The sequence below is a fragment of the Cetorhinus maximus genome, chromosome 10, assembly GCF_964194155.1.
Source record: "Cetorhinus maximus chromosome 10, sCetMax3.hap1.1, whole genome shotgun sequence".
Classification (NCBI taxonomy): domain Eukaryota; kingdom Metazoa; phylum Chordata; class Chondrichthyes; order Lamniformes; family Cetorhinidae; genus Cetorhinus; species Cetorhinus maximus.
The window spans coordinates 28,927,014-28,941,008 of NC_135888.1; the positions used below are offsets into that span (position 1 = coordinate 28,927,014).

At 41.5% G+C, this 13,995-nt stretch overlaps 1 protein-coding gene across 4 annotated transcripts in view; it reads right to left on the reverse strand.

Moving 5' to 3' along the window:
* stxbp1a (syntaxin binding protein 1a) overlaps positions 1–13,995 on the reverse strand; it is a 133,794-nt gene that overhangs the window by 93,034 nt on the left and 26,765 nt on the right. The gene's annotated exons all lie outside the window — the stretch shown is intronic.

The following is a 13,995-nucleotide window of genomic DNA, read 5'->3' on the forward strand; positions in this document are numbered from 1 at the left end:
TTTCCAGGCCATTGAAAGATTGGTGACAAGAGCAAGATATGAGCCTGTTATTTCTGTCCCTCTCACTATCCAGAGGTTTGCTGTTAGGGGAGGGGAGTCCAGCACATTTATGCACTGTAACTGGGCTAGAGATTTTCAAGAGTATGCATCATTTTTCCTCACAGCGTGGCATTTCTTTTTACATGTTTCATACTGGCTGTCGGGGAAACATTCCACAGTAATGGTCATCTAGTCTACCCATAAAAAGCAGAATCCTCCCTGTGGTACAACCTAATGCAATCTACATGACATTAGGGGAAAGATTGTTTGCAGGTCTTCAACCCCACCTACCCAAAGAACAATAACAACTTGCATTTATATAGTGCCTTTAATGTGGTAAAACATCCCGAGGCATCTAACAAGATAGTGGTGCCCAGACATTACACCAGTTTCAGAAATGAAGCCCTACATGTTTTACCTGAACTTTGTGGACAATTGTTAGTCCGTGATTCACCACTGGAATGGAAACAATAGACACGTTGGGTATCTGCAAAACAGGGTACTTAGGTCGGGAATATTATTGGAAAAGCAACTGCAAGGCGTTTGGGTTGCAAAGGAAATCATGGGTCTCTTATCAAGTTTCCTACAAGCTGGTATTTTCAGCACTGAGCTCACATTTGAGAGCGCATGCCAACATGTGCATGATGAACAGGGTGAATTCCCCAGACTTTACATTTGCTTCGCTCACACTACTAACAGGGATTTAAGAAAAACTGGACAAGCTACAAAGGCTTTAGCTTTCTAGTAAAATTGGGAAAAGTTACATCTCATTATATTTAACAGGACAGCTAGAGTAATATACACAAATATTACACATATAAATTGAGCAATACATCAACAGAAATCAGGGAGTGATAGAATACAAGTCCATATTTATGTTTCCCTATATTATGAGTTCCTGATCTCAGCTGAGATGGCAGGGTAGTAAGACTTTCCATAGGAAGCAAGAAAACAGTCCCCCAATAAGTAAACCCTGGCTACTCTCAAACGTCTCCCATTGGTGAGTTAACAAACAGAACTGGCAGAAGCCTAGGAACAGGTAACTTGTGAACCCCTTCGATATTAGTGTAGTGCCTGATACCTATCAGGGGCAACCATGATCACTATTTGTTATAGGAAATGCTTATTCAAAATTCACGACCACTGCAGGTTAGTAAATATTAAATCCTCTGTTAACTAATACTTTGCGGAATTTTTTTCTTTTACCTTCTGTGTATCATGAGTATATGAGTCATCACTAATTTCTATTGGTTGGAGATTTGGTAACTATGTACAACAAACATTTAAGATCATCACAAAGAATGAAGGGAGATGTTTGCAGCATTGTGTTTACACAGAGGGCTGTTAGGACATGGAATGCCCCACTGGAGAAAGTAAAGGAGGCAAAATCAATGATAGCTTATAAAAGGGGAATGGACAAATGGTTTGAAAAAGAACATTTTAAAAAGGTAAGGAAGAAAGGAAGAATACAGCTAAATAGATATCTCATTCAGAAAACTGACAGAGGTTCAACTGGCTAAATCACTTCCTTCCGTGCTGTGGTGTAAATTTCTATATGGTTCCGTTCTATAAGTTGTTTGACTCCGTGGACTGTATTTCCTGGAGCTACCCCCAAAATTCATTTATTGTGGCAAAGGACATCTTCAATTATCTCAGAAGCTCAGGAATATAGGCGTTAATCTCCTGATGAGATTAATTCAAACTTGAAGAGAGGGATCCTTGTGACTGCTTGAAAAGTAGTCAGCCTCAAGTTGTTTCAATCAGAGGAACAATTTCAAGCTGTACAATCATGAAAATGAAAATTCAAGGGGAGCGTTGTGATATGCCTTTAAGAGATATCAGCATGACATCACTAGAAGGGAAGGGTCATAAGGACTCAAAACGTTAACTTTGTTTTTTCTCTCTTCACAGATGCTGTCAGACTGCTGAGTTTTTCCAGCATTTTCTGTTTTTGTTTCAGATTTCCAGCATCCGCAGTATTTTGCTTTTATCACTAGAAAGTAAGTGTGTCATGTGATCCAGCCTTAGTTTCGCCTTTGCTTTGAACAGTGCTCACATACAGCTCTGATAACTTCAAGCTTTATGCCCATGTATAACTGTTCTTATGTGCCTAGTCTTAATAAATGAACCCACAATGTACTAACCCTATGAGCGCTTGGTGCCTTGTTTCTTGTACAGTAAATACAGTATTATATCATTATAATAACACATCAGGAAGCAGATAGTAATTGGAGAGTCTGAGAGATAAAGACATGACTAACTGAAAGAATAGAGGTTGTAGATAAAGTATGGTTTAGATCCTTCTGATCATTATTTTGAACACTGTTGGCAGCATCCTTCACCATCACTAACCATAATCACAACAACCATTTTTTCACTTAAAGGTGTGTTGCACTAAAATTCCACAACTTAATGCATGCTATCCAGGAGACTGTCACAGCACCAGATGTCCAAAACAACCCCACATGGGAGCTTTCCAATCCAAACATGCTAAGCTGGTACACAGTTGTAGAGCACAAGTGCATTTCTCCAGGCTCAACATCAACCCAGTTTGCAAAACTAACAGCAATGGCAAACTCCATACAGGTGATAGTCACTTCAAGAACCCAATCCCAACACAACAATGTATTTCAAAGCCGAGAGGTAAACCATTCAAAATTGATATTGTGAAAATCGTTTGAGATTTTCACTAATTCTCAACCAGAAAGGTTGAGCAAAGGTTATACTAAGACAAAGTGCTTTTAAGAAACGCCTATGACACATTATATCTCACAGCCCATGTTTCTTAAGCTGATTTGTTTTTAGGAAACAGTTTTGTTATGAAAGGTCCATCCGCAGCAAGTTGAATATCATTTCATGCAAGTGAATGTGAGGCATTGAAATCAATGAATAGGCCCAGTGTCGGCAGTGTCAGGAAGCCCACTGACACTGTTTTCTTTCAGTATCATTTAAAAGCTTGCACACAGGCGCTATGTTTTTCTGGGATGAGTTTTTCTGCATTCCCAGCCAGCCAGCAGCACAACTTGGAACATTTTGTCCTAAAAACCACGTATTTTTTTTAAAAACAGGCTCACAACTAATTTTGAACCATTACAGGTCTGTAGACCCTGCTGATGTGAACTGCTGACACAACTGAGGTCTCCAGGATACCATATTTCTTTTTAATGGTTTCAACGCTTACTTTTCACTTGCTCTAATTTTCTGGGAATGCTTTCTATGTTATTATTTAAAAAATTAGAAATCAGAATAAAATTGGGTAACACCAGGGACCCTGCATTTCAGCCTCACGTTGAATCAGCTTGGAGCACATGCAATAAAATATTAGCCAGGTCTCGGGCAAAGTTGGAGACTCGCGGGGAGGACTACGAATGACATGAAGCAAATTGTCAAGCTGATTTGCTCTCATCTATGTATGCAGCGACATTGTCAACAAAGGCAGGACAGTTTCCTCTGGTCCTGAGTGACAAAAATTGAGAAGGATGAGGGGAAATGGACTAGTTCTTTCCCACGTAGCCTCCTTCTTGTACTATGAAATGCTTTGATTGCATTCTATACTCAATGCTTTCAGTGTGAATGTGAATTTGTTTTTTTTTTAAAACAAAATTATTCCAATTTAAAATGGGAGAGCAAGGTTTTCAGGTTAACCAGAAAACCTAATTAGAACTGACTTTCATTAAACAATATTCTCCATGTAGTTGTGAAGGAGGTCCCTCTATGTAAAGGCTATTCCTATATCTTTAATTACTAAGGTATTGTGACACAGAAAGGAGTAAGTACCTAACAATAAATATGATTTTCCTTGGGCCTCCTTCCTTGCAGCCAACTGTGACAGAACCTGTCATTAACAATACATGTTTTCACCACAACTTCACACCTATAATTACAGGACATTTATAAACAGAAAATGCACAAAGGTCTTGAGAATGTCATTGATAAGTTGCTGCATTGCAGCACTGCACAAGGCCGCATGGTATTACCATCTGGGTCACAAACATTGAAATCTGCAGATTTTAAGCAAATACACCTCCTTTCTTAATAAGATAGCAGCATCAGCTCATCCCAGCAAGGACTGAGGAGATCATAGGATGGAGAATCAGTACCACAATGTTGTGGGTACACTAAATTTAACCACATTTCCAAAAGAAAAATGAACTTTTTAAAATGCAATTTGAAACTTCAGGTGCACTTTCTCAGTCTGATATTATAGGAGTTAAAATGGGTAATAAAAACATTTTGCTTTCTTTTAGCTTTGAGCCGTATAGTCTTTATGCAGAAACGTTTGACATTTTTTTTAAATTTAAGGCAGCATTATATGATAATGGACCAACGATCATTTTTCTTGCTCTTCTCTTACTCATGGATGTTGTTGCGCCAAGTGTTTTGTGAAGCTACTTTTTTGGCTGCAATTTTCAGAACTATCACTACCAAAATATTACATTATCTTAGACGATTCCAAGTTACAATATTGATTTTATGTTTATGTTGAACTTTTTGCTAAGCCCAATCCTAGTGCCATAGCATGAAATATAAACAGCTTGAATATTTGTATATGGGATGTGAGTGTCACTGGCCTGGCCAGCATTTATTTCCCTTCCCTAATTGTCCTTGCTTAGAGGGCATTTAAGAGTCAACCACATTGCTGTGGGTCTGGAGTCACATGTAGGCCAGACCAGGTAAGGACAGCAAATTTCTTCCCCTAAAGAACCCGATGGATTTTTACGATAATGACAATGTTTTTATGGTCATCATTAGACTTTTAATTCCAAATATTTATTGAATTCAAATTCCACCATCTGCCATGGTGGGATTCAAACACAGGTCCCCAAAGCATTACCCAGAGTCTCTAGATTACCAGTCCAGTGACAATACCACTATTCCGCACCTCACCTGTAGCATTGTCAAAGATAAAATGGGGCTGAGGCTCATTCTTAATGCTTTCATCAGTGGCTCATTAATTTCCGTCCTATTGTGATGAAAGGATAATAATTTCCATAATATTTTTCTGGTTTATTGTGAAGTAGGTTTATGGGGGTAAGCATAGTTGGGTCTGTGTGATTTAATTACATTTGGAGTCAAGTAGACTGCAAGTTTAAATCATCAAAAGAAGCTAGGTGCTTGACATACTAATGAGTAAACATGGATGCTGGCTTAACATCTAAGGTGTGAAGGGAATTTGTATTTTTAGATAAATGAAGGGATATTTGGATTTCAAAGGGATCTTAGTCTGTTTACAACTAGCCAAATAAGCAAGGCTAAGGAATGTGTTTATTTTCCCCAAAGGTTACTGACAATATATAATGGCAACATGAAAGTTTTTATATTAGGAGGAAGATACAGTTTCAAAGACATATGGCACAAAAGAATTTCCATATTAAAAAGAGAGAAACATATAAAAAGGAGAATGAAAGGTTGTGTCAAAAGGCCATGTAAGATCTAACAGGAGTGTGTGAAATAGCCTTAATGAAGCCTTCAGCATCTGTGCATAAGTCTGCTTTCTAACAAAACTGAAATTGGGGGAAAAGCCATTTGGAATTCCATTGTCTAGGGCATTGTGTTAACTTGCTGAGTTTGTTTTAAATCTAAAATCAATTTTGGACTGTTGCCTTAAAGGGAGTGTAATGGGAAGTCAGGTTAATTAGGAATTTTAGGAGTTATTAAAGTAGTAAGTAATTATAGTCTTATGTATGTGCTTGATATCTTTTATATTTTGTTAATAAATATTTTAATGTAATTTTTAAAATCTCTAAAGGTCTTGGTGGACTTATTACTTCTGAATTCAGTGCACACATCTCGTAATAAATACAAATTGCAAAACTGTTGTGATAGCGTGACCAAGTTTCCCTCATGGATTTAGTCCACATGGCACACATCATTTGCCACATCAAAACACTATCCAGACTATAAAATTCAAATGGTCACTTAACATTTTGTTGTATTAGGCGCAGCAGATTAGTGTGCATTATGGAGTGAGGCAATGAAGGTTCTGTGCAGGCTCTATCACACCTATTCTGAATGTGAAGGTATACAGTCCAGCCTTCCATTTCTCAACCTGTGGATTTGCTTCGAGAAAACAGCACCAATTAGTTTTAAATTACTCTTCAATACAATAAAAATAACCAAAGGACTACAGAAGCCTGTGATGCATGTTTGCTTAATAAATTTAAAAATATAATTCTAAGAGAGTTAGATTTTAATTAAAATAATTGAAGTACTAAATATGCTGTACAAGAAACAATGTTATAAAAAGTTAGCATTGGTAGTACTGTGGTATAATGTAAAGCTCAGGCAGAGGTTCAAGGTAATTTACTCTAACTGACCTCAAGAGTACTGACACTACAAGGTGTTACTATGTTGAGAGAGTACCACCAAATCAAGATAAACATCAGTAGAAGACTCCTCCCCAGTTTTATTTCATAATGTAGCATCATAATTACTAAATAAATCTTATTTTAAAACTATTATCAGTCAATTTTACCATATTGACCAAATACATGGTACTATGTAGGTTTAGGAATATTTTAGATTAACACAATTGATATGAGATGGAAGTCAGACATACGAACATACAAACTAAAAGCAGTAGGCAGCCACTCAGCCTCTCGAGCCTGCTCTGCCATTCAATAAGACCATGACTGATTACTATTACGTTACATTCTCATTACTATTACATTCTCACAACTTGTGAGAATGTAATAGTTCTGGTCCTAGTGTGATATCTATCTACAACACTGAAAGACTGAAAAATGTGTGTGTTTTATTGTATAAACATTTGTTGTCAGTTAACTTTCATTGGCTCAATGTGGTCGCATGTGATTCCACAGGGATGGTCAACACCTGACAAAAGCCATTGCTGAGTTATCAGCAGATCACTGCTATGTTGTGCTGCTCAGATTCCCAGTATAGTACCCAGTAAGATATAGTATAAAAATGATCATAGAGCCACATTCTGACTCTTAATAAATATGCCTAAATCCAAATAAGATATTCAAGGGATATTAAAGAACTATTGAGAAAGGAGAAAGTTGACAAATGTAGCTCTGGGATTGTCCCCTAGGTAATACTGTCAAATCTCTGTCACACTAAAGAATCCTCATCATCACTTTCAACAACAGAATATCTTTTAGGAACAATCAGAGCAACTTAATCATTAGGACGATATGGGGGAAGGCTGTGGCTTAGTTGTAAAATCACCTGTTAATGTCTTGAATTCCAAAACCACAATGGACTTGGCTACTGATTTTACTGAATGCTGAATGGTCCCATCTTATGAAAAGCAATTTGGGCTCTAAGCCACCCAAACCCTTAGCTTTGGCATCCTAGCCATCTTAACATGTAGTCACTAAAATAGTTATACATACTCCACTCCCAAATCCCCTGTGCCCACAAATATTTGCTGCAGCAAAATAACTTTGCATCACCCAGTAACTCTCCTAGTTTGAATATAAACCCTCCTAGTTTTGTTTATGCTTGAGCGTTCATGCAGTGATTGCTTCTTACTTTTGATTTTAAAAGCAGTTTCCTTCAGGTGGCAATGCTGAGGTTAACAGTGTGTGTGTGTGTGTGTGTCAGAGAATGAAGCTGAGGGTGTGATTTGACTATTGGGAGGTGGAATTAACAGACTGCTGGGCTGCCTATTGAAACCTTTAAGTATCTTTCCCGGTCTTTGATTCACAAACTATAAGCTGAATGGTTTTCTGAAGTCATTGGGCGGAATTTTATGCCGGCAGGATTTTACAGTCCCACCAAAATCAATGGAGTTTTGAATGGCTCACCACATTTTACAGCCCCACCCCCACTGTGACAGGGCCGTAAAATTCCACGCATTGTTTATAATGACATGGGGGTGGAGATTTCTTTGTTTTAGTTTCAGCAAAATCATAAACGACATTTGTAAACAAAGCGTTTACAATGTGGCTCAATCTTCAGCTTCGAAACTGAACTGTGCTGGATGCAATCTACAAGGATATTCATATTCTGTTGTGTCAAGCCCGTCTGAAAAATACACTAGCCATCCCAATATGCTGTTGCAGTATAAGAATTCACCAGCTCAAATTCCACTTGCCAATGGCTTCCTGTTATTTTTGCACAAGTGAATTCCATAACGGTCTGAAACAATTGAACTTTCCCCAAACCGTTAGTATCATTTTCACCTGGCAGTTCTCTCATTTTTATTGTCAGGACATTGACGCAAATTTTGTTCCATTAAAGAACATTTTGATGGCCAGTCCAGTTGAGAACCATTTCTTACCTGATACAGAAAGAAGTAGCTATTAAGGGAATACCTGTGAATAAGGCTCTATCCTCCAGTGAAATAAGGCAGTCCTAATATTTTCCTTCAAAATTGCAATGAAGGGGGCTATTTTCCCACTTTGTATCTGCCATGCTCATCATATATGGTAAAGTGGAGTGCTATGTACCTTTAAGAGAATGTAGTTAGTTGACCATGTGACTGTATTGACCAACGCAACATATCGCAGGCTTCTTGGGTAACTGTAAGACTAGAGCTGGAGGTGATTGAAGAAGCACACAACGGGCAGAATTTTGCCCTTGGCGAGGGTGCTCGGCGGGGGCGGGGACGGCTGGTCGGGAAGCCGCCCATGATTGGCACTGCACTGCGATTTTACACGGGCGAGCCAATTACGGCCCGCCCAGCGTGGAACGCGAGTGGCAGCGCTAAGCGCTGCCTGTGCGGGCAGGGAAGGAGGGTGAGTGGGCCTCGTGCAAACTTTGCGCATGCGTGTGAAAGAGCGCTTCAATTTCCGAGGCACAGAGCTGCCTCGGAGATGAAGTGCTGTTTAAAAGACTAATGCACAAAATAAAAATGTCATAAAACATGTCCCCTCATGTAACTCTGTCACATGAGCAAGGGTATGTTTTTAATTCAAGTGTTAAATTTTAATTTTAATTTTATTGCTTTAGGAAACCTCATCCCGCCCATGGATGAGGTTTCCGAGAAAATGCAAAGGCCACTTGGTGTTTTTGCCTGCCCATCAACACTTAGGTTGAACGGGCAGTGAAAAACTCAGGACAATTGTTAACTTAATGGCCTTAATAGGCCTTTTAACTGTTGGTGGGCGTGCTGCCGATTCCTGCACTTGCCTGCCGACCTAACTATCATGAGAGCGCGTGGTGACATTGGGACACTTGTCCGATGTCAACATGCTTTATTTCACGCATGGGTGTGTCAGGTGCGCGCCTGCACGCCAAGGGTAAAGTTCTGCCCATGGTGTTATTGCTCTGTTCTTAGGTCAAAATTTTCTCCTCAGCGGGCGGGTGTGCACCCAACCCACTCGAGCGTAAAATGACGTGCGTTAACGTCGGGCAAGTGTCCTGACGTCAACAAGCAGTCGTGCAATATTTTGGTCAACAGGCACACGCAGGAACTGGCAGCACGCCCGCCGACAATTAAAAAGCCTGTTAAGGCCATTAAAGTCTTAATTAACTTATGGTTGGTGGGCAGGCCTAAAGGCCAAGTGGCCTTTGCACTATTCAGGAAACCTCATCCACGGGCAGGATGAGGTTTCCAAAAGTAAAAATTTTTATATTTAATTAATAACATGTCCCTGCTCATGTGACAGAGGCACATGAGGGGATAAGTTTTATGACATTCTATGAGCCTTTATTTATTTTTTTGAAAACTCTTCATCTCCCTGAGGCAGCTCCATGCCTCAGGGAGAGTTGCAAGTGCGCACTCACACGCATGCCCGAAGTTCGCACTCACACTCCTCGCCACACCCCACCCCACCCGCCCGCACAGGCAGCAGTGAGCACTGCCCCACACATTTCACACTGGGCGGGCCTTAATTGGCCAGCCAGCGTGAAATTGTGGAACAGCCCTGATCGTGGGTGGCTATCATTTTCCCTACTACCCCCGCCGAGCCCGCCCGACAAGGGCTAAATTCTGCCCCTAGTTCCAATAAACCATCAGCGTTTCTTCGGTTAATTGGTTTCTCTGCCTATTTGTTTCAAGCACCAACTAATGTGTTAATATCAAGGGCGCAGCTAGCGTTCGCCAGACAAAGTGAACTGGATAACCAAAAACATAAAACTGGCGATGAGGATAAACCAGATCAATTGACGGCAATTAAGAAAGCCACAGTAAGTCAGCTACGTTACTTCGCCACTGCCTTGAAGCTGTTTGAAAGCGCAGTCTCCTTAGTCATCGAATATGCCGTGATTTGGGCATCTTCAGCCATTCGACCCCATTTCCCATGACTGGTCTCATCACATTGATTGCCTAGTGTTCCTCTTTACCGCTAACGACATCGCGGCGAAGGACAAAAAGAGGGCAATTCTTTTGTCCATATGCGGGTGCAAAACGTATGGGCTGATCCGCAGCCTCACGTTATCTAACACCCCCGATACAAAGACTTTCGACAAGTTAATAAACATTGTAAAAAACCACCCAAAGCCAAAGCCCTCAGTCAATATGCAGTGTTTTAAATTCAGTTCGAGGAATAGGCTTCCAGGAGAGACAATCGCTGGCTATGCAGCTGCTTTAAAGGAATTAACGGAATATTGAGAGTTCAGAACTTCAATTAATGACATGTTGAGAGACTGATTGATATGTGGAATCGGGGACGATGCTATTCAAAAGCAATTGCTATCTGAAACTAATCTGGACTTCAGTAAGGCATTAGAATTGGCAACAGCCATGGAAAGTGCCGTTAGAGACTCAGAGGCAATAAAAGATAAACAAAATGGCACCGTCCATCTTGTAGGGAGGGAAGGGCTGGTAGAAAAAGGTGCAAAAACATCGGACTCCACAGAAAGACGAGGAACGCCCACTATGTACAGGCCATTGAAGAACAACAGTACAACAGTGAAAACCCACGACATTAATGACAGAAATACGTTCAAGCAGCCTGCAGGCGATCGACAGTTCAGAAACATTGAATGCTTTTTCTGCCACCACAATGGTCACATAACGCGGCGTTGTAAAGATCGGCTGAGACAGCATCTTAAAAATAGAGGTAGAAATCACGAAATCTGTCTAATTGAAGAACCACAGGAAGCAGAATCTGACATCTATTCATTATACAACCTGAAAGTAGGTAGAACTGAGCCAATCCAGGTAGGCATTAGAGTCAAAGAACAATTTGAATCAAGATGGAGGTCGATACTAGAGCATCAATGTCTGTCATAGGAGAACATACGTTCAGATACTTGAATAAAGGAGCCCATCCTTTAACTTTGGAAGAATCGGGCACTAAATTAAAAACATATACAGGCAAAGAAATAGAGTGAAAGGGATATGTCAAGTCCTGGTGCAGTTTGGGGATCAGTCTGCAAATTTATCCCTTATAGTAGTAGCTGGGGTGGACCCCAGCTTAATTGGTCGCAACTGGCTCAAAAAGATTAAATTGTAATGGACTGAGATTTTTCAAATCAGAACAAGAAACTTACAGGAATTGTTACAAAAGTCCACTTCCATTCTCAGTGACGAGCAAGGACCAGCGGACCATGGAAAATCTGCTTCAAGGACTGCCCCATGTCGTTGTTTATCTGGTGATATCTTAGTCACTGGACGAACTGATGAAGAACACTTAGCTAATTTGGAGGAGGTGCTGAAATGCTTCTCACAAGCGGGGGTGCGTTTTTGAAGCGAGAAAAAGGTCTTTAAGCCAAAGAGGTAGTTTACTTGGGCCACAAGGTCCACGCGAAGGGCCTGCATCCCGTGGGAGAAAAGGTCAAGGCTATTCGCGAGGCACCTGCACCAAGAAACATTACAGAACCAAAGGCTTTCTTAGGCATGATAAACTACGATGGGTGATTTCTCCCAAATCTATCAACCATACTGGCTCTGTTATACGCATTGCTTATGAAAAACCATAAATGGATTTGGCAAGCTCCGGACCAGGACGCGTTCCTGAAGGTAAAGCATTTGTTCAGATCATTGGCCCTACTGGTCCACTTTGACCCAAAGAAAGGATTGACTTAACTTGCGACGCATCCCCTTATGGAGTTGGGGCTGTACTTTCACATTGGATGGCAGGTGGCTCCGAACGACCCATTGGTTATACATCTCGCACACTCAGTGCTGCAGAGCGACAATATTCTCAAATTGACAGGGAGGGCTTGTCTGTTGTGTTTGGTGTTCAGAAATTCCATCAATACCTCCACGGTCGCCATTTTCACATTATATCCGACCACAAGCCTCTGCTGGGATTATTTGGGGAGGATAAGGTGATACCCCCATCACATCCAGAGGTGGGCACTGATATTGGCTGCTTACAAATGCGCTTTTATTCACTGATCAGGAAGCCAAATTGCAAATACAGACGCGCTGAGCCGCCTCCCCCTGTCAGATAACAACATGAAGGTTCCAATTCCCCAGGAACTTGTCTTAGTGCTAAATTTTTTGGATTCCTCCCCTGTACAGCCAAACAAATCCATGAGTGGACAAGCCGATATCTACTTTTATCTCACATCCAGGAGCAAGTCTTGAATGGATGGTCAGGCGAACCAAAGTCTGATGACATGAGGCCCTGTTTCAATCACAGATATGAGCTCACCTGCCAGGACAGCATATTGCTCTGGGGAGCAAGGGTTATCGTGCCCCCGAGAGGGCATTAATGGCCGAATTACATAGCGCTCACCCTGGCATTAGTAGGATGAAGATGCTCATACACAGCTACTTGTGGTGGCCAGGGATGGACACGGACATTGGAACCCTAGTCAAAAGTTGTCCTCAATGCCAGCAGATACAAAGGCTACCCCACTTAGCTCCATTGCACTCCTGGGCAGCCATTGGTGTGCCTCCATGTCAACTATGTGGAGTCCAACTTGGGCACGATGTTTCCTTTACTAATAGACGCCCATTCCAAGTGGATGGATGTCTACGAAGTTCGGTCACCCACGTCTGCTGCCACCATAGGCCATTTGCGACAGAGTTTTGCGGTGCACGGGTTACCAGAGGTGCTCATGTCAGACAACTGGATTGTATTTACCAGCAGGGAGCTCCACAGATTTACAACCCTCAACAGAATAGCTCATATCAAAATCTCACCTTACCACCCCGCCTCTAATGGTTTAGCTGAGCGGGCGATCCAAACTCTTAAGTCCAGGACGAAAAAGCTTAGACAGGGATTCCATCAGCACCAGATTGTCACGGTTCCTGTTCGCATACTAGACGATGCCACACATGACCACCAGTATTGCCCCCGCTGAATTACTAATGAAGAGACGTCTCTGCACCCATCTACTTTAATCAGGCCAAATTTAGGGGGGAGGGTGGAGATAAGCCAAGAGGCCCAGAAGACCAGACATGATGGCCATAATCATAAAATAAATTTCATAGTGGGAGACACAGTTCTCACAAAGAGCTTTGGAGATGGGCCCAATTGGCTATTAGGCAAAGTGAGTGCTGTGACAGGACCCTCTCCTATAATGTATTGGTAAATGGCCAGAGAAGAGACACAGTCCCACAAAAAGGGAATACCGTCAACATTTGTGTTTGAGTCTGCACCGCACGTGGAAGAATGTCACACGATTTGGAAGTACCGGTGGGGCCTGTTGGACTGGAGAGGGTCGAAGACACAAACTTTCCCAGTTCCACAAAGAGCCTGGTGGACAGCCGACCCGAGGAGGGGATCTCGGAAAAACCAGCCGAGGCCGTTGAGCTACGACGTTCGACATGTCCGAGGATGCCTCCTGAGAGACTTGACTTGTAAATAGTTATTCATAATAACTGGGATGTTGTCATGCTTGTTAATTGTACTTTCAAGCAAAGGGGATGTGGTAAAGTGGAGTGCCATGTACCTTTAAGAGAATGTAGTTAGTTGACCATGTGACTGTATTGACCAATTGCTACACAGCGCGGGCTACTTGGGTAACTGTAAGTCTAGAGCTGGAGGTGATTGAAGGAGCACATGGTGGTAGTGCTTTGTTCTTAGTTCTAATAAACCGCCAGTATTTGTTCAGTTAATCGGTCTCTCTGCCTCTGTTGTTTCAAGC